This window comes from Ambystoma mexicanum, chromosome 6p, assembly GCF_040938575.1.
Source record: "Ambystoma mexicanum isolate Mex_15411 chromosome 6p, UKY_AmexF1_1, whole genome shotgun sequence".
NCBI lineage: Eukaryota > Metazoa > Chordata > Amphibia > Caudata > Ambystomatidae > Ambystoma > Ambystoma mexicanum.
This window is the reverse complement of record NC_090935.1, coordinates 27,229,436-27,250,496: the sequence shown is the minus strand read 5'-3', so window position 1 is coordinate 27,250,496 and position 21,061 is coordinate 27,229,436. Positions and strand designations below refer to the sequence as shown.

Below are 21,061 nucleotides of genomic sequence, written 5' to 3'. Positions count from 1 at the left end.
CTCCATACGCCCGCCCGCCGTCCCCTCTAATAAGGTTCCTCTGTTATTGCTAATAGGTCTCTGACCTGGCGATAGAAAAGGACTGATGGGCGATGTGCGGGGCGGAGCCAAGGTGGGCGGGGTTACGGCCGCGTGCCGGGCCCCACGCAGGAAAGAGAGGAGGGACACATTTTTGAAAGAAATGTGGATGCTTTTTACAAAGTGCTCCGGTCCCGTCCCACAGGACGGAGAGATGTTCATAAGTATGGAGGAAAGGGGACTATGGACTAGGAGTAAGGTGGTCACTATGGTGAGTAACCTGGTAAATCTACCCTATCACAGAGACAAGAAACGTAACTGCAAAACCAGAAGAAACCTGAAGCCAGTGGCTGTATAACTCGGGTAGGTCGGGTGGGGGTAGAGAGAGTGGGGTTGGGTGGGTTGATGGGGTAGAGTAGTGGGAGTAGGGCGGGTGGATGGGGTAGAGAGTCTGGGAATAGGGTGGCTGGGGCTAGAGAGCATGAGGGTATGGTGGTGGATGGGGTAGAGAGAGTGGGGGTAGACAGGGTTGGTGGGTTCTTGTGGCTAGAGAGAGTGGGGAGCTGATGGTAGAGAGCGTCGGGGGATGGATGGGGTAGAGAGAATGAGGCTAAGGTGGGGAGGGCTAGAGACAGTGGTGGTATTGTAGAGAGAGATGGGGGTAGGGTTAGTGGGTGGGATAGAGAGAGTAGGGGTAGCATGGCTGAGGGTTGGGAGAGTGGGGGTAGGGTGGGTTAGTGGAGGTAGAGAGAGTGGGGGTAGGGTGAGTGAGTGGAGGTAGAGAGGGTGTGGGCATAGTGGGTTCGTGGAGGTCCAGCGAGTGGGGGTAGGGTGGGTGTGTTTGTGGGAGTAGTGAGGGTAGGGATATTGTAGAGAGTGTAGAGAGAGAACATGGGTTGGGTGGATGGGTGGTGGTAGAGAGAGTGGGGGTAGAGAGAGTGTGGCGGTAGGGTGGGAAGGGGGTGGTAAAGAGGTGGTAGGGTGGGTAGGTAGGCTAGAGAGAGTGGGTTGGTGGGTGGGGTAGAGGGCGTGTGGGTAGGGAGGGTGAGTGCGTGTAGAGTGAGTGAGTGGGGGTAGAGAGAGTCAGGGTAGGTGGGTGGGTGTAGAGAAAGTGGGGGTAGAGAGAGTGAGAGTAGGGTGGGTTGGGGTAGGGAGAGTGGGAATAGGGTGGGTGTTTGGGGTAGCAAGAGTGGCTATAGTGTGGGTGGGTGCAGGGGGTGCAGGGAGACTGTGTGGGGGTAGGGTAGGTGGGTGCAGGCATATAGAATGTGGTAGAGTGGGTGGGTGGGGGCAGAGAGAGTAGGGGTAGGATGGGTGGATGGTGCTAGCTATAGAGTGGGGGTAGAGGTCGGTGGGAAGAGAGAGTCAGTGGGGTGGGTCGTTGAGAGTAGAGAATGAGTGGAGGTAGGGTGGGTGGGTGAGGGTGGACAGAGAGTGGGGGTGGGGTGGGTGGTTGGGGTAGAGAGAGAGTGGGGGTACAGTGTGTTGGTGGGCCTATTGCAAGTGGGATATGGTGGCTGGATGGGGTAGAGGAGTGGCAGTAATTTGGGTGGGCGGGGTAGAAAGAGAGTGTGGGGGTTGGGTGTGTGGGCGTATAGAGAGTGGGGTAGGTTGGCCGAATAGGGGGTAGAGGAGTGAGGGTAGGGTGGGAGGATGGGGCAGAGAGAGTTGGGGTAGGATAAGCGGGGGGAAAGAGAGTGTGGTAGGGTGCGGTTAGAGATAGTGGAGGTAGGCTGAGTTGGTGGAGGCAGAGAGAGTGTGGGTTGGTGGGTGGCTGGGGATAGAGAGATAGTGGGTGTAGGGTGTGTGGGTGAGGGTAGACAAATAGGTGGTAGGGTGGGTGGGTGGGGGTACAGAGAGTGGTGTAGGGTAGTTGGAAGGGGGTATAGAGAGTGGGGTAGGGTGGATGGATGGGGTAAAAGAGTGGGTGTCGGGTGGGTAGGGGTAGAAATAGAATGGGGGTCGGCTGGCTGTGTGGGGGTAAAGAGACTGGGGTGGGTTGGATGGATGGGGTAGAGGAGTGGGGGTAGGTTGGATGGATGGGGGCTGAGAGTGGGGGTAGAGAGAGTGGAAGTAGGGTGGATGGGATAGAGACAATGGGGTTAGGGAGGGTGGGTGGGGGCAGAGAGAGTCAGGGTAGGGTGGCAGATGGGGGTAGATAGAGTGGGGGTAGGGTGGGTGGTTGGGATGTGTGGGTTAGAGAGGGTGGGGCTAGACTGGGTGGGTAGGGCTAGAGAGAATAGGGGTGGATGGGAGTAGAGAGAGTGGTGGTAGGGTGGATGGGGATAGAGAGACAGGGTGTAGGGTGAGTTGGGTAGAGAGAGTGGAGGTATTGTCGGGGGTGGGTGTGGGTAGAGAGTGGGGGTAGAGGGAGATTGGGTATTGTAGAGAGAGAGAGTGGGGTATGGTGGGTGGGGTAGAGAGAGTTGGGGTGGGGTGGTGGATGGGGTAGAGCAAGTGGGGGCAGGGTGGGTGGTTGGGGTAGGGAAAATGGGGGTAATGTGGGTGGGGCAGAGAGAGTGGGGGTGGGGTGGGTGGTTGGGGTGTTTGGGGTGAGAGAGTGGGGCTAGTCTTTTGGGGCTAGAGAGAATAGGGGTAGGGTAGGTGAGAGGGGGTAGAGGGAGTGGCGGTATTGTAGGGAGAGATGGGGTAGGGTGAGTAGATGGGGTTAGGTAGAGTGCAGGAAGGGTGGCTGTGGGGAGAGTGGAGGTAGGGTGGGTGGTGGTAGAGTGATTGGGGGTAGGGTGAGATGGGTTAGAGAGAGTGGGAATAGTGTCAGTGGGTGGGACTAGGTGGGGTAGAAAGTGGGGGTACAGTGGGTGGGTGGGGTTAGAGAGAGTGGGGGTATTGTAGAGGGAGAGTGGGGTAGTGTTGGTGGGGGTAGTGAGAGTGTGGGTAGTGTGGGCGGGGGGTGAGAGAGTGGAGCTAGGGTGGGTTAGGGAGGTAGAGAGAGTGGGGGTAGAGTGAGTGGGTGGAGGTAGAGAGGATGTGGGCATAGTGGGTTGGTGGAGGTCCAGCGAGTGGGGGTAGGGTGCGTGGGTGGAGGGGGTATAGAGGGTAGGGATATTGTAGAGAGAGAGCGGGGTAGGGTGGGTGGGTGATGGTAGAGAGAGAGGGGGCAGGGTTAGTGGGTGGGGGTAGAGAGAGTAGGGTTATTGTGGGTGGGGGTTGAGAGAGTGGGGGCAGGGGGGGTTAGTGGAGGTATAGAGAGTGTGGTAGGGTTTGTTCGTGGAGGTAGAGAGGGTGTGGGTATAGTGGGTTGGAGGAGGTCCAGAGAGTGGGGCTAGGGTGGGCGGGCGGTGGGGGTAGAGTGGGTAGGGATATTGTAGAGCGAGAGGGGGTAGGGTTGGTGGTTGGTGTTAGAGAGTGCCGATTGGGTGGATGGGTGGTGGTAGAGAGAGTGGGGGCATTGGTAGATAGAGTGGGGGTAGGATGGGTGGGTGAGGGTAGAGAGGGAGTTGGGGTAGAGAGAGAGTGGAGGTAGAGCAGGAGGGGGTGGTAGAGTGGGGGAAGGGTGGGAGGGTAGGCTAGAGAGAGTGGGTTGGTGGGTGGGGTAGATGGAGTAGGGGTAGAGAGGGTGAGTGGGTGTAGAGTCTGAGAGTTGGGGTTAGAGAGAAAGTTAGGGTAGGTGGGTGGGTGGGTTTAGATAGACTGGGGTTAGGGTTTGTTGAGGTAGAGAAAGTGAGAGTAGAGTGGGTTGGGGTAGAGAGAGTGAGAGTAGGGTGGGTTGGGGTAGAGAGAGTGGGAATAGTGTGGTTGGTTGGGGGTAGCAAGAGTGATTGTATTGTGGGTGGGTGGGAACAGACTGTGTGGAGGTAGCATGGGTGGTTGCGGGTACATAGAGTGTGGTAGAGTGGGTGGGGGCACAGAGAGTGGGATGAGGATGGGTGGATGGCGCTAGCTATAGAGTGGGGGTAGAGAGACATAGGGGGTAGGGTGGATAGGTGGGGAGAGAGAGCGAGTGGAGGTAAGGTGGGTGGGTGAGGGTAGAGAGAGAGTGAGGTCGGGTGAGTAGTTGGGAGTAGAGAGAGACTGGGGGTACAGTGTGTGGGTGGGCCTATAGCAAGTGGGGTAGGGTGGCTGGATGGGGGTAGAGGAGTGGCGGTCTCTTGGATGGGTGGGGGTAGAAAGAGAGTGGGTGAGTTGGTTGTGTGGGGGTATAGAGAGTGGGGTAGGTTGGGTAAATGGGAGGAGAGGAGTGGGGGTGGGAGGATGGGCAGAGAGAGTGGGGGTAGGTTGGGTGGGGGTAAAAAGAGTGGTGGTAGGGTGGGGTTAGAGACGGTGGAGGTAGGCTGGGTGGGTGGAGGCAGAGCGAATGTGGGTATGGTGGCTTGGTGGGTGGGTGGGGTGTGTGGGTGAGGGTAGACAGAGAGTGGGGGTGGGGTGGGTGGTTTGGGGTATAAATAGTGGGGTGGGGGGGTTGGGTGGGGTATAGAGAGTGGGTTAGGGTGGATGGATGGGGCAGAGGAGTGGTTGTGGTAGAAAGAGAATGGGGTAGACTGGGTGTGTGGGGGTAAAGAGGCTGGGGTAGGTTGGATGGATGGGGTAGAGGAGTGGGGGTAGAGAGAGTGGGAGTAGGATGGATGGGGTAGTTAGAGATGGGGTAGGTGGTCGATGGGGTAGAGAGAGTGGGGTAGGGAAGGTGGGTGGGGGTAGGGATATTGGTGGTAGGGTGGGTGGGGGCAGAGAGAGTCAGCATAGGGTGGCGGATGGGGGTAGATAGGGTGGGTGGTTGGGATGTGTGGGTTAGAGAGAGTGGGGCTAGGCTGGGTGGGTGGGACTAAAGTGAATAGGGGTGGGTGGGTGGGGGTAGAGAGAGTAGGGGTAGGATGAATGGGGATAGAGAGACTGGGGGCAGGGTGAGTTGGGTTAGAGAGTGGGGGTAGTGTCGGTGGTGGGTGTGGATAGAGAATGAGGGTAGAGTGGGTGGATGGGGGTAGAGGGAGTGGGGGTATTGTAGAGAGCGAGTGGGGTATGGTGGACGGGGTACAGAGAGTTGGGGTAGGGTGGTGGATTGGGTAGAGAAAGTGGGGGTAATGTGGGTGGGAGAGAGAGAGTGGAGGTAGGGTGGTTGGGTGGGGTGTTTGGGGTAGAGAGAGTGGGGCTAGTCTTTTGAGGATAGAGAGAATAGGGGTAAGCTGGGAGTAGAGACAGTAGTGGTATTGTAGAGAGAGATGGGGTAGGGTGAGTAGATGGGGTAGGCAGAGTGCATTAAGGGTGGGTGGGGGTTGAGAGAGTGATGGTAGGGTGGGTGGGTGGAGGTAGAGAGGGTGTGGGCATAATGGGATGGAGGAGATCCAGAGAGTAGGGTTTGGGGGTCAGAGAGGGTAAGGATAGTGTAGAGTGAGAGGGGGTAGGGTGGGTGGGTGGGGTTAGAGAGCTTGTGGGATTGGGTGGATGGGTGGTGGTAGAGAGAGTGGGGGCTGGTTGGGTGGGTCGGGCTAGATAGAGTGGGGGGAGGTTGGGTGGGTGATGGTAGAGAGAGAGTGGAGGTGGGTGGGAGTGGGTGGTAGAGTGGGGGTAGGGTGGGTGGGTAGGCTAGAGAGAGTGTGTTGGTGGGTGGAGTAGAGAGAGTAGGGGTAGGGAGGGTGAGTGGGTGTAGAGTGAGAGAGTGGAGGTAGAGAGAGAGTCAGGGTAGGTGGGTGTAGAGAGAGTGGGGGTAGGTGTGGTTGGGGTAGAGAGAGTGAGGGTAGGGTGAGTTGGGGTAGAGAGAGTGGAAATAGGGTGGGTGGTTGGGGGTAGCAAGAGTGGTTGGATTGTGGGTGGGTGGGGGAGACTGTTTGGGGGTAGGGTGGGTGGTGGGGTATATAGAGTGTGGTAGAGTGGGTGGGTGGGGGCAGACAGAGTGGGGGTAGGGTGGGTGGATGGCAGTAGCTATAGAGTAGGGGTAGAGAGACAGTGGGGGTTGGGTCGGTGGGGACGAGAGAGAGAGTGGAATGGGTGGTTGGGGGTAGAGAGCGACGGGAGGTAGGGTGGGTGGTGAGGGTGTGGAGAGAGTGGGGTAGGGTAGGTATTTGGGGTTAGAGAGTGAGTGGGGTACAGTGAGTGGGTGGGCCTATAGCAAGTGGGGCAGGATGGCTGGATGGGGGTAGAGGAGTGGCGGTAATTTGGGTGGAAGGGGGTAGAAAGAGAGTGGAGGTAAGGCGGGTGGGGTAGAGAGAGTGGTGGTAGGTTGTGTGCGGATAGAGAGAGAGGGATTTGGGGGGGCAGGGAGACAAAAGCCTGCTTAACTTTACCCACAATGGGGAACATGTTTGTCCCAAATCATTTGAAAAGGGGCTGGGGGTGGACGTGAAACCTGCATTTATTGGAGCTCAGGGGGAATGTAAAAAGAAAAGCAAAGGGCGAGCTCGCTGCCACCTCCCCAAACAATACGCAGAACTCCAGGGTGGGGCGCACATATGCACATTGTCCTGGCCCTGCTCTGGTTGCCCCAGGCGAACAGCTACATTGAAATGGAGACAAAGATGGGGGCCGACGCTGAGAAGGGGGTGTCCAAGCTACTGTTCCAAAATACCTCAGGGGAAGGAGGGGTCACCACTTTAGTAGATGAGCGCAATAGTGCCAGGAAAGATAGTGTACATTTGCAGACTGTGTAGAGTCTGTGGGCTGTGAGTCAGGGATTGGTCTGAATGGGTGGGACCGGCGATCTCTCCGCCTCTCCTCTCTGCATTCGCTGATAAAAGTGCAAGCCTGGGGCTGAATCCGGATCCTAGCATGGTGCCCACACACACAAGACATTCCAGTGCGCAGCAGAGACGTACACAGGGTAAGGTCTGAGTGTGCAAAGCCCCACTACATTAGCTTCAGGCCCCACTAGTTAGATAATCCTGGCTACGCCCCGGTGGGCCCCACTACATTAGCTTCAGGCCCCACTAGTTAGATAATCCTGGCTACGCCCCGTGGGCCCCACTAGATTAGCTTCAGGCCACACTAGTTAGATAATCCTGCCTACGCCCCGGTGGGCCCCACTACATTAGCTTCAGGCCCCACTAGTTAGATAATCCTGGCTACGCCCCGTGGGCCCCACTAGATTAGCTTCAGGCCCCACTAGTTAGATAATCCTGGCTACGCCCCAGTGGGCCCCACTACATTAGCTTCAGGCCCCACTAGTTAGATAATCCTGGCTACGCCCCGTGGGCCCCACTACATTAGCTTCAGGCCCCACTAGTTAGATAATCCTGGCTACGCCCCGGTGGGCCCCACTACATTAGCTTCAGGCCCCACTAGTTAGATAATCCTGGCTACGCCCCGGTGGGCCCCACTACCTTAGTTTCAGGCCCCACTAGTTAGATAATCCTGGCTACGCCCCGGTGAGCCCCACTACATTAGCTTCAGGCCCCACTAGTTAGATAATCCTGGCTACGCCCCGGTGGGCCCCACTACATTAGTTTCAGGCCCCACTAGTTAGATAATCCTGGCTACGCCCCGTGGGTCCCACTACATTAGCTTGAGGCCCCACTAGTTAGATAATCCTGGCTACGCCCCGTGGGCCCCACTACATTAGCTTCAGGCCCCACTAGTTAGATAATCCTGGCTACGCCCCGGTGGGCCCCACTACATTAGCTTCAGGCCCCACTAGTTAGATAATCCTGGCTACGCCCCGGTGGGCCCTACTACATTAGTTTCAGGCCCCACTAGTTAGATAATCCTGGCTACGCCCCGTGGGTCCCACTACATTAGCTTCAGGCCCCACTAGTTAGATAATCCTGGCTACGCCCCGTGGGCCCCACTACATTAGCTTCAGACACCACTAGTTAGATAATCCTGGCTACGCCCCGTGGGCCCCACTACATTAGCTTCAGGCCCCACTAGTTAGATAATCCTGGCTAAGCCCCGGTGGGCTCAACTACATTAGCTTCAGGCCCCACTAGTCAGATAATCCTGGGTACGCACCGGTTGGCCCAACTACATTAGCTTCAGGCCCCAATAGTTAGATAATCCTGGGTACGCCCCGGTGGGCCCAACTACATTAGCTTCAGGCCCAACTAGTTAGATAATCACTGCTACGCCCCGGTGGGCCCAACTACATTAGCTTCAGGCCCCACTAGTTAGATAATCCTGGCTACGCCCTGGTGGGTCTTACTAGTTAGACAATCCTGGCTACGCCCCAGTGAGCCCAACTACATTAGCTTCAGGCCCCACTAGTTAGATAATCCTGGCTACGCCCCGGTAGGCCTTACTAGTTAGACAATCCTGGCTATGCTCCGGTGCGCCCAACTACATTAGCTTCAGCCCCTACTAGTTAGATAATCCTGTCTACGCCCCGGTGGGCCCAACTACATTAGCTTCAGGCCCCACTAGTCAGATACACCCCGGTGGGCCCAACTACATTAGCTTCAGGCCCCACTAGGTAGATAATCACTGCTACGCCCCGGTGGGCTCAACTACATTAGCTTCAGGCCCCAATAGTTAGATAATCCTGGGTACGCCCCGGTGGGCCCACGCCGAGCGGAAGGAGACATCTACCCATATGGCTCAAAAATCCTGTTGCTGTGCTCGGGGCAATTTGAGGCACACTGTCGATACTAGACACAGACTATGGACATACCAGTACTCGTGATCTCCACCCCTACAGAGTCAGGGTTCATCATGAGCTTCAAGACAGCAATCAAAATGGGCCTAATTCACATCCTCTACGAGCTCATGGTCCATAAATACAATGATAATGTGGACAGAATAGAACAGCTTTAGCCGGCCCTGTTCAAAGGAATCGGCAAACTACGGAATCACCAAATCACGCTTCACATTGACCCAGAAGTACGACTGATGGGGCAGCATTACTGGGGAATCCCAGTGAATATCCAGTGTCAAGTGGAAGAAGAGCTACACATGCTGTTAAGCCAAGACATCATTGAACCAGAGTCCGGGCCCACGCCATGGGTGCCGTTCATTTGTGCCCGTCCCAAAGAAAGGGTCAGATACCATCTGACTATGCGTGGACATGAGAAGGCCTAATGAAGCCATCAAATGGGGGAGGCATCTAGCCCTCAGCATCACGGACATGGTTCATTTCCTAAACGGCGCAAAAGTCTTTTTGAAACTGGACTTGAATAAAGGGGACCATCAGCAAGTCTTACACCCAGAGAGCAGGTACATTACAACATTCGTTGCTCCGGCGTCTCTTCAGCAACCGTAATCTTCCAGGCGGGAATACACAATGTGATCAAGCATATCCTGAACTGTATCAATTGCAGCAACGACATCTTGGTCTTCGGCACAACAAGGGAAAGGCACAATGACACACTGGCGTCAGTATGCATGGCCCTAGAAGCAGCCAATCCATCCGGAGAAGGTACATGCACTAAACTAGACATCGCCACCAACTAACGTGTCAGAACTTTGTTCGTTTTTGGGCCTGCCGAGTTATTGTGCTTGTTACATCAAGGACTTTGCAACGATAAGTGAACCACTGAGACTACTGTCTAGACTAAGCAACATACTCCTTTTCACTGGTCAACAGAGTGCCAAGCAAGCTTTGCAGCCATTCATGGCAGGATAGCAAGGGCGGAAATCATGGCCTACTTCGACGCGGACAGGGAGACCGAACTGACGGTCGATGCGAGCCTGGTGGGTCTCGGGGCTATATTAGCACAGAAGAGCCCTGATGGCTCACAACAGAGACACATTGTCTCATATGCGAGCAGACTCTGGTCAAAAACTGAACAAGCCTATTCCCAAGAAGAAAGAGAAAGCTTAGATGTCATGTGTGCCTGCAAGCATTTCCACTTGTACCTATACGGAACAACTTTCACAATCATAACGAACCACCAAGCATTGCTGTTCTTCTATGGCAACCCACAGGCGAAAATGCCGCCCAGCATCGCACGATGGGGCCTGTGGCTACAAGACTACTCTTTCAATATCATCCAAAGACCAGGGAAGGAGGACAATCCAGCTGACTTCTTGTCACGCCACCCCAGACAATAACAAACCCCAGAACCGTTGGTGGCCGATTGCTACATCAGATGCCTCATCCAGCAAACTGTCCTGCAAGACATAGAACTCCTAGAGTTAGCGAAGGCGGTGGAGGATGACAGTGCATTTCAGATAATAACGGAGGGGCTGAAGACAGGGAAATGGTGGTTAGCTAAAGAAAGAAGCAAAGGGGAGTCAGCTGCGACAAGGAAGGATGTGGGCGGTCTACTACTGGTTAGAGATGAGCTAGCGCTGTCAGAAGAGAATTTACTCTTAAAAGGGAACAAGAACATCATACCGAATCAGCTCAAGAGACGAGTGCTAGACCTTGCACATCATGGACACTGAGGGATAGTTTCAACAAAAAGAATGCTCCGCTAGAGGATGTGGTTTCCACAACTGGATGGAATGGTGGAAGATTTACTGAAAGATTGCCCCACATGCAGTCTCCTCACCCCTGCAAGTCACCCTGAACCACTGAACATGTCACCATTACCTGAAGGTGTGTGGATGAGGTTGCCATAGACTTCTTTGGCCCAGTGGAAGGGGGAAATATGTGGTGGCAGTGATGGATGAATATTCCAGATACCCAGAGGCACAGGTGATCTCATCCACGGCGGCCCATCATGTCATTCCTGTGTTGGACATGATCTTCACGGCCTATGGCATCCCCCAGCAGGTCAAATCTGATAACGGGCCACCTTTCACGAGCCAAGCCTTCCGTGACTTTGCAGAATGTATGGGCTTCAAACACAGGAAGGGGACGCCATTGTGGCCCTAGGCAAATGGCATGATTGAAAGATTTATGGCCAACCTGAAGTGAACACTGCAAATATCACAATTGACAAGGCAACCTTATGAGCAAGTGCTCCATCAACTATTGAGGGATTATAGGAGAGCACCTCACAGCTCGACAGGCAAGTGCCCTACTGAAGCCATGTTTGCATGGAGTGTTCGCACCAGACTGCATCACCACAATGGGGCTGTTAAACGCAAGGAGGAAGACAAAGAGATGAGAAATAGGGACTTCTAATCAAAAGAAATGGTGAAGGCCTCCGCTGATTAAAGGAGGCAAGCAAGAGCATCCACTCAAGAGCTAGCGGACGTGGCGGCTGTGAAGCAAACCAGGACCAGCAAAGGGGAAACCTTCTTTCATGAAGATCCACTCATCATCACCAGAAAGAAGGGCTCACTTGTCACTGCGGAAGGGAACCAACGTCAGGTGACCAGGAACTCGTCACACTTCAAGAGAGTGTCTGGGACACTGCAAGAGCCACGACAGGGATCACAAGAAGATGAAAGAGGGGATTCCTCAGAAGAGTCATGTCAAGGAGATGGAGAGGAGTTGGATTCTTGGAGCCAGGAGAAAGGTGGAACTGACGACCCGAGGGAGAGGCCCGAACTAGGGACCTTTTGTCCACAAAGGGCTTGATCCAAACCCTGCAGACTCATTGAAGAAATGGAGTAAAGTTGCTTTGTTGATATTGTTGGTAGCGTATAAATTAGGGGGTGGGGGGTCTAGTGTCGGGGGTTGTAGTCCGGGGAGGGCAGGACCAGGGCATGGAGGGGAAGGGGGAAAGGCAGTCTGTAACTGGATGGCGTTGAATAGAGACGGGGAGCAGCTTACTCCGTCTCCGCCTGGTTTTGTTCCCACGCAGCGTGGTGCGCGCAGTCTTATACTTATCCTGTAGACCGGAGGTCCAAGTCAAGGCAAAGGGGCCCGACCTTACACCCACAAGGGTCGGGGTAGGGGTGGAGTTTGGAGGAGGGGTGGAGTTCAGAGGGTGGGCGGAGCTGGCAGTTGAAATCCGCTCAAAGGAAATCTTTAAAATCAAAGAGTAGAAATGGGTGCAATTTCTTTCATGCTACTTCTTTTCAATCACTGCGCTGGTAAAGCATAAAAAGTTCTCACCTTTTAAACCCCACAATCTATAGTGCAATATTTCAAGGAAAAGAAAATATCCAAATATGAGACAATTTCGTGTGCTCTTGTGGGTAAGCGTCAACACTGGGAACGTGACAACCTGGGGGTAATCCTGGTAGCCAAACACTTGAGCAAGCTTGCCGGCCTCAAAACACCCAAGGGGTGCTGCGGCAGCCCACTGAAAAAAAGCGACACTGTCCACACACACACGTTTCTTTTCCTTGGTGGAAAGCAGCACAGGGTCTCAATCAGGGAAAATACCCACTCCAGTCTCCAGGATTGCAAACTCTCTGGCCACACCCTGGGCAAATATTCATGACTTACTTGCCCTCTCATCATTCCCCCTCCTCAACCCCATGTCTGGCTTTCAACAATGCTCCGCTTTATAAAAGATGCCATGAAAAGTACACAGACTATAGTAGGGTAGGCACACACACACATATTATAAGGATTTATATATTAGTGTGCGGCCCTTACCATGGTGTGTGTCGCTTTCAAGTTATCTTTTGTAAACATAAGGAGAAATATGGTACGAAAAACATGTACAATTGTGACATTCCCCAATCTTCACTGTGAGTCAATGCACGTTCCCCGCCATGCTTTGCTGCAGAATATCATGCTTTAGCTTCGCTGCAAACATGAACAGCAACTTGTCAACGAAAAGGCCCTTATCTGAGCACAGCAAGACTGCAAAATAAGCGGGCGTATCAAGAGGGGGGTTGAGGGAGCACTGTCTCTGGCACCAGCTAATTCTCTGTTCTTTCTTTCTGCAGCTGGAGGAGGAGTGAGCACTGTCTCTGGCACCAGCTTGTTCTCTGTTCTTTCTTTCTACAGCTGGAAGAAGAGGGGGCGCTGTCTCTGGCACCAGCTAGTTCTCTGTTCTTTCTTTCTACAGCTCGAAGAAGAGGAAGCGCTGTCTCTGGCCCCAGCCAGTTCTCTGTTCTTTCTACTTTCTTTCTACAGCTGGAAGAAAAGGGAGCGCTATCTCTGGCACCAGCTAGTTCTCTGTTCTTTCTTTCTACAGTTGGAAGAAGAGGGGGGAGCTGTCTCTGGGACCAGCCAGTTCTCTGTTCTTTCTTTCTACAGCTGGAAGAAGAGGGAGCGCTGTCTCTGGCCCCAGCTAGTTCTCTGTTCTTTCTTTCTACAGTTGGAAGAAGAGGGGGCGCTGTCTCTGGCACCAGCTAGATCTCTGTTCTTTCTTTCAACAGTTGGAAGAAGAGGGAGCACTGTCTCTGGCACCAGCTAGTTCTCTGTTCTTTCTTTCTACTGCTGGAAGAAGAGGGAGCACTGTCTCTGGCCCCAGCTAGGTCTCTGTTCTTTCTTTCTTTCTACAGCTGGAAGAAGAGGGAGCGCTGTCTCTGACACCAGCCAGTTCTCTGTTCTTTTTTTCTACAGCTGGAAGAAGAGGGAGCGCTGTCTCGGGCACCAGCTAGTTCTCTGTTTTTCTTCTACAGCTGGAAGAAGAGGGAGCACTGTCTCTGGCACCAGCTAGTTCTCTGTTCTTTCTTTCTACAGCTGGAAGAAGAGGGGGTGCTGTCTCTGGCACCAGCTCGTTCTGTGTTCTTTCTTCCACAGCTGGAAGAAGAGGGAGCACTGTCTCTGGCCCCAGCTAGTTCTCTGTTTTTTCTTTCAACAGCTGGAAGAAGAGGGAGCACTGTCTCTGGCCCCAGCTAGTTCTCTGTTCTTTCGTTCTACTGCTGGAAGAAGAGGGAGCACTGCCTCTGGCCCAGCTAGTTCTCGGTTCTTTCTTTCTACCGCTGGAAGAAGAGGGAGTACTGTCTCTGGCCCCAGCTAGTTCTCTGTTCTTTCTTTCTACAGCTGGAAGAAGAGTGAGCACTGTCTCTGGCCCCAGCTAGTTCTCTGTTCTTTCTTTCTACTGCTGGAAGAAAGGGGGGTGTTGTCTCTGGCACCAGCTGGTTCTGTGTTCTTTATTTCTACAGCTGGAAGAAGAGGGAGCACTGTCTCTGGCACCAGCTGGATCTCTGTTCTTTCTTTCAACAGCTGGAAGAAGAGGGGGCACTGTCTCTGGCACCAGCTAGTTCTCTGTTCTTTCGTTCTACTGCTGGAAGAAGAGGGAGCACTGTCTCTGGCCCCAGCTAGTTCTCTGTTCTTTCTTTCTACAGCTGGAAGAAGAGGGAGCACTGTCTCTGGGCCCGACTAGTTCTCTGTTCTTTCTTTCCACAGCTAGAAGAAGAGTGAGCACTGTCTCTGGCCCCAGCTAGTTCTCTGTTCTTTCTTTCTACCGCTTGAAGAAAGGGGGGTGCTGTCTCTGGCACCAGCTGGTTCTCTGTTCTTTCTTTCTACAGCTGGAAGAAGAGGGAGCGCTGTCTCTGGCACCAGCTGGATCTCTGTTCTTTCTTTCAACAGCTGGAAGAAGAGGGGGCACTGTCTCTGGCCCCAGCTAGTTCTCTGTTCTTTCGTTCTACTGCTGGAAGAAGAGGGAGCACTGTCTCTGGCCCCAGCTAGTTCTCTGTTCTTTCTTTCTACAGCTGGAAAAAGAGGGAGCACTGTCTCTGGGCCCGACTAGTTCTCTGTTCTTTCTTTCCACAGCTAGAAGAAGAGTGAGCACTGTCTCTGGCCCCAGCTAGTTCTCTGTTCTTTCTTTCTACCGCTGGAAGAAAGGGGGGTGCTGTCTCTGGCACCAGCTAGTTCTGTGTTCTTTCTTCTACAGCTGGAAGAAGATGGAGCACTGTCTCTGGCCCCAGCAAGTTCTCTGTTCTTTCTTTCTACAGCTGGAAAAAGAGGGAGCGCTGTCTCTGGCACCAGATAGTTCTCTGTTCTTTCTTTCTACAGCAAGAGGAAGCACTGTCTCTGGCACCAGCCAGTTCTCTGTTCTTTCTTTCTACAGCTGGAAGAAGAGGGGGCGCTGTCTCTGGCAACAGCCGGTTCTCCGTTCGTTCTTTCTACAGCTGGAAGAAGATGGAGCTCTGTCTCTGACACCAGCCGGTTCTCTGTTCTTAACTTCTACAGCTGGAAGCAGAGGGAGTGCTGTCTCTGGCCCCAGCCGGTTCTCTGTTCTTTCTTTCTACAGCTGGAAGAAGGGGGAGCGCTGTCTCTGGCAGCAGCCGGTTCTCTGTGCTTTCTTTCTACAGCTGGAAGGAGAGGGAGCGCTGTCTCTGGCACCAGCCAGTTCTCTGTTCTTTCTTTCTACAGCAGGAAGAAGAGGGGGTGCTGTCTCTGGCACCAGCTAGTGCTGTGTTCTTTCTTTTATGGCTGGAAGAACAGGGAGCACTGTCTCTGGCACCAGCCAGTTCTCTGTTCTTTCTTTCTACAGCTAGAAGAAGAGGGAGCGCTGTCTCTGGCACCAGCTGGTTCTCTGATCTTTCTTTCTACAGCTGGAAGAAGAGGGAGCACTGTCTCTGGCCCCAGATAGTTGTTTGTTCTTTCTTTCTACAGCTGGAAGAAGAGGGAGCGCTGTCTCTGGCACCAGCTAGTTCTCTGTTCTTTCTTTCTACAGCTGGAAGAAAAGGGGGCGCTGTCTCTGGCACCAGCCAGTTCTCTATTCTTTCTTGCTACAGCTGGAAGAAGAGGGGGCGCTGTCTCTGGCACCAGCCACTTCTCTGTTCTTCCTTTTACGGCTGGAAGAACAGGGAGCACTGTCTCTGGCACCAGCCAGTTCTCTGTTCTTTCATTCTACAGCTAGAAGAAGAGGGTGCGCTGTCTCTGGCACCAGCTGGTTCTCTGTTCTTTCTTTCTACAGCTGGAAGAAGAGGGGGTGCTGTCTCTGGCACCAGCTCGTTCTGTGTTCTTTCTTCTACAGCTGGAAGAAGAGGGAGCACTGTCTCTGGCCCCAGCTGGTTCTCTGTTCTTTCTTTCTACAGCTGGAAGAAGAGGGAGCACTGTCTCTGGCCCCAGCTGGTTCTCTGTTCTTTCTTTCTACAGCTGGAAGAACAGGGAGCACTGTCTCTGGCACCAGCCAGTTCTCTGTTCTTTCATTCTACAGCTAGAAGAAGAGGGTGCGCTGTCTCTGGCACCAGCTGGTTCTCTGTTCTTTCTTTCTACAGCTGGAAGAGGAGAGGGCACTGTCTCTGGCACCAGCTGGTTCTCTGTTCTTTCTTCTACAGCTGGAAGAAGAGGGAGCACTGTCTCTGGCCCCAGCTGGTTCTCTGTTCTTTCTTTCTACAGCTGGAAGAAGAGGGAGCACTGTCTCTGGCCCCAGCTGGTTCTCTGTTCTTTCTTTCTACAGTTGGAAGAAGAGGGAGCACTGTCTCTGGCCCCAGATAGTTCTCTGTTCTTTCTTTCTACAGCTGGAAGAAGAGGGAGCGCTGTCCCTGGCCCCAGCTAGTTCTCTGTACTTTCTTTCTACAGCTGGAAGAAGAGGGAGCGCTGTCTCTGGCCCCAGCCAGTTCTCTGTTCTTTCTTTCTACAGCTGGAAGAGGAGGGAGCACTGTCTCTGGCACCAGGTAGTTCTCTATTCTTTCTTTCTACAGCTGGCAGAAGCCCAACCGCACCCCTACCTAGCCATGCACACCTCCCTGCCCACATGCGGGACTGTACTGGGAAATTGTTTCACATTGTAATGGCAGATGTTTCCCCTATAGAAACCTGCCCAAGGGCGCACTTTCCATCGTGACCTTTGCTTTTCCACAAGGCCTGTGGCATCTATTGTACTCCTCTTGGAACTCCCAGCAACCCTTGTCTTTCCGGTGCTGAGGCAGGCAGAGCCCCAAGATCCAGCCAGACATCTGATGCCAGATCTTGGACCCGGCAAGAGCCGGCCCAATGACCAGCGCTGTCTATACCTCCATAATCTTTCCACATACTTTAGGGCCTCATTAAGAGGCGGAAGCACAGCCCGGCTGGAAATAAACAAGGCTCAGCTGGTGCTTCGACCATTTCATCAGCAAGCTGCCAGACAATGCCATACACTGCTCCCGCGCTCCCCTTTCTCCTTTCACCAAATGTGCAAGAAAGGGACAGAAAAGAATCAGATTGCAAATGATAGCTATTGACAGGGCTCTCACGAGGGCAGGTAACTCGCCAGGTCTGTTATTTTGCTTTGGATTCTGGGATTTGTAGTCCTGCATTTACCATGGGAAAAGGTAGACTACCAGTTCCAGAATAAAAAGGACTGCATGAGCTTCTCACACCTGACATGAGGCAAAGTGAGAGGTCTAACCATGTAAACAGCTGGTAAAAAGGACATGGGTGTTCTCATGTAGCATTTGGTGCTGTAGATTCGCAGTGCTGCAAATAACAGACTATTGACCTGTTTCTAACAGTACTCTGCCTCATGGACGGATAAAAGGCTGAGCTGGTCCTGGCAGGTTTCAAATCTGGGACCTGCTGTCCATGCGCCTGCGTAACTCACTGAGCTATCTGACCAACAGGGTGGTGGGTGAGCCCTCCCTGGAGTGCATGATTGCCCCTGCCCCAACCCCACCAGGAAGAGATTGCTGACAACAGCCCAGTTCTTCTGCTGCAGCCCGACTGATGCCTGCAACACCAGAGGTCTAGAGATAAGTTTAGAACTCCGGCAATGCATTCTGGGTCCTGGGACCTATCTATCTGCAACGTTGCCTACCTAAATACTGTCCCTCCCGAGCCCTCCCCTCATCTACCTCCAACCTTCGGTACTCCAAGCAGCGATTTGGAGGGAGATCCTCATCCTCAGCAGGGGCCTCTCTGGAACAGCCTTCCTGCCGCCCTCAGTCTTGAGCCTGATCTTCTTAAGTTCCGGAAACTCCTCAAGACGTTCCTCTTCTCCTCTTTCTCCCTCCCCCTGCTAACCTAGCTCTCGTCTTTCCCTCTCTCCCGCCTCGTTTCCGTATAGCTTGCTGTCTGGCCTCCTGGGGTACCTCAGAGTCCCACAGGTCACTGGCACCCCCACCAGTCCTCTCCCATTCACTCCAGCTGGGTGCACTTGGGCCCACCTGCCCCATCCCCTGGAACAGGCTGTGCACTTGCACATGATTTGTCTTTCCTCCCTTGTCATCATTGCTTGATTGCACTTGGAAAACTGCACTTGGAAAACTGCAGAATCGTAGTCAGGCCTATTTGCTGTACCTACGCCCTTGCTCTGCCTGCACAGACTATTATCCTCTCAGAAGTTCAAGGACCGTTGTTTTCCCCCATGTTCCCACCCTCCTTGAGCGCTTTGAAACACGTGCCTGTGTGCAGACGCTATATAAATACACATTACCATACCAATGCTCGGCTATGGCAAGCCTGGCCGTCTTTCATGTGGGGCCCACTGCCAGGCCTCAAGGAAGCGCGCCCTGTGCGAAACATGTGTTGGCCATCACCAAACCATGCAGAAATGCCTGACGTCATCACTCTGACCTTGGAGTCACTGAAGAGTCACTGAAAAGGGTGGCCCCGTCCAATCCCATGCGCAGAACTGCACCGGCAGGATCCTAGAAGCCCCAATGTCCGCTCCTAGGCGCTTCAGTAATTAAGGGCCAGACTCCCGGGTGTCTGTTGGGCAGACTCCTTGAGTTTACACAAGCGGAGGTGTAAATGCCCTCTCTCCCATACCAGTGAAGTGTGTCTCACACACAGAGGAGACGGCACGCCTCAGAGTACGGTGTTTACGTCACAGAACTCGCTCATTACGTCACTCACTCATCTATCCATTTGTCTATTCTACAGTTTACCCCCCCCCCCTCCCTGCCCCCTGCCCATCACTCATTAATGGGTACTTACTGTCCCGCGTCTTGTCCTGGAGTCTCCTCCAGCCGATCAGAGGCAGAGAGGGCTCCGCACCCTCCCCAGCAGCATTTTTACTCTTAGGGAAGGGTCTGACATGTGACCCCCATCACCTAGAGCCTGCCTGGGTAGGGCCACCCGCCCGACACTGGTCTGACCTGCCCAGCCCTGCCCTGCAACTCTGCACATCAATCACTCCCTCTCTCATCACATGGCAAGTTCATCCCCGCCCCCTCCACCAATAAAAGAAAGCCCCCTCGGGGTGCCCAGAGGTGGGGACGTCCATCCACTCCCAACAGCAGCAGGAATGCAGACAGGCCTTGCACTGACTTTGGCAAGGGGGGGGGGGCTGAGAGGTGGAGGGTGAGAAGTTGGGGGACAGTTTTAAACAGCAGGTCGCTAGTGGTGGGACTGTGAGGACATGACTCCTAGGTGACGAGGAGTGCCCCCCACTCTTCTTCTAAACCAGTAGTGACCCCAATCATAATGGTGAAACAGGCGCCGCCCACAGGGTACAAACCCCTTTGCCTTGTGTGAGGGCAGCTGTAGTCCTCAGGAGGTGCATGGGCTGGAAACAGGCCAACAGTCGCAGCACAAATCATGTATTGGTATTTTGTTTATTTGTAAAGGCACCAAGCCCTGAGGCGTCTGGGCGCATTTCTTAGTGTTACACTACTTACAGGTTTGCAGTCGTCATGATTGGGCATTAGGCATAGTGATGTTAGACATATTTACATGTTAGAGGGAGGTATTGCATATCACAGGCAGGAGTAACGTCTACTGTTGGAAAGCTAATAATCTTGCACTAGGAGCCAGATTGTGACTTTGCTTCTGAAGGAGTGGTAGAATGGTTCAGATCAGAGTGAGTTGGGTAGAGTATTCGCTGTCCAGTCAAAGTTCCGAAACAATATTTTCGAATGCCAAAAGTTCCGACACAAAAGTGCTAGAAAAAAAAGTTTCAAATGTTTTTTTTTATATTAAAGGGTTTATTTTAATTTCGTATTGTAAAACAAGTGTTTTTTTTAAAAAACAGGGTTTTGGGGGGCCATAAAAAATAAAAAATAAATTTAAACTTTTTTTTCAACACTTTTGTGTCAGAACTTTTGCCATTCGAAACTTTCACTGTCAAAACAGTCACTGTGAACCGAGTATTCCACAGTTTAGCAGCAAGCACAGGGAAACTGCTACCCCCCCACCTTCTGAAGGTTGAACCTCAGGATCTAAGGCAGTGTGCTTGTGCAGCTCTGACAGGGCGGTCACAGGTGTTGCGTGTGAATAGATTTGACAAGTAACTCTGTGGGAGGTTTCCGAGGCATTTATGCATGAGTGACACTGATTTAAAAGCAATTCTTTGGTTGACCGACAGCCAGTTTAGGCTGCGTCTGATGTCCGAGATATGATGGGCTCTGGGGATTTTCATTGCTGCCCTAATGGCGTTGTTTTGTACTGCCTGTATTTTGTTTGTATTCTGTCGGCTAGCTCCTAGAAAGAGCGCATTGCAGTAGTCGATTTTTGTCAATACTAGAACTCTGGCTATCGTGGTGCAGTTGTTGGTGATTAAAAATGGTCGGCGTGCAGTGATTAGTTTGCAAGTGTAGGCTGTTGAGGAGGTTTTGCGTTAGTTTGTCTGTCTAAGGTAAGAGTAGAGACTAGGTAGATACCAAGAGTTTTTGCGTCCTTAGAGACCTTGATGGTGTTGCCATCTATGGTGAAGGATTCAAAGTTAGAATCTAATTTGTAGAGTCTATGTTGTGAACCAAGGAGGAGTAGCTCTGCCTTATCATCATTAAGACAGAGCCTGTGTTGTGTCATCCAGGCATGGATGACAAGGTAAATGTCGTTGAGTGCTTTGGAATCTACTTTCTGGTCATTGGTGATGGGAATGAGTATTTGGGTGTCATCTGCATAATTTGTGTAGGTGACACCCAAATGATTGAGGAGGGGCTTCGTAAACACATTGTAGAGTGTTGGAGATATGCATGATCATTGGGGACTCAGCACATGACTGGTGCAGGTTCGGCAGAGGCTGTTAGAGAAAAGACCATAATTGATCTGTTCTCTAGAAATGATCTGATCCAGGTAGTAGCTTTGTCTGAAAACTGTGCTACGGAGATAAGATGGTTGCATAGTACCTGGTGATTTACCAAGTCAAATTCAGCCGACAAGTCAAGCAATAGGAGTAGGGCCAATTTGCCATTGTCTTTTAGTTCTTCTATTTGAGTTTTCAAGTCAATCTAGGCGGTCTGATTCCAGTGCCTAGGTCTGAAGCCTGATTGCCTGATACCAAAGAGATTGTTTGTTCCTAAGTTTTCCTGGTTCTGCAGATAAGCTGCTCTATCCAGAATTTTCAGAAGAAAGGGGATTGTGGTGTTGGGTCTATAATTGGTGGGGATACTCAGCCCTAATGATGGTATCTTAAGTAAAGGGAGCACCCAGGCATCTTTAAGGTTGTTGGGGATGATGCTGGTATTAAATGAGGCGTTGATTATGGAGGTGATGAAAGGAGCTCGTTCTTTGGTTGCCTCCTTGATGATTGGGGCTGGGCAAGTGTCT

At 52.7% G+C, this 21,061-nt stretch overlaps 1 long non-coding RNA gene across 1 annotated transcript in view; it reads right to left on the bottom strand.

The window, feature by feature from the left end:
* The window catches only part of LOC138510866 (uncharacterized), a 97,947-nt gene extending 79,392 nt beyond the window's left edge, over positions 1-18,555 (bottom strand). Inside the window, exon 1 of the long non-coding RNA XR_011280437.1 lies at positions 18,506-18,555. This is a non-coding gene — a long non-coding RNA (uncharacterized lncRNA). The remainder of the gene's footprint in view (positions 1-18,505) is intronic.
* Between the last annotated feature and the right edge of the window lie 2,506 nt (positions 18,556-21,061).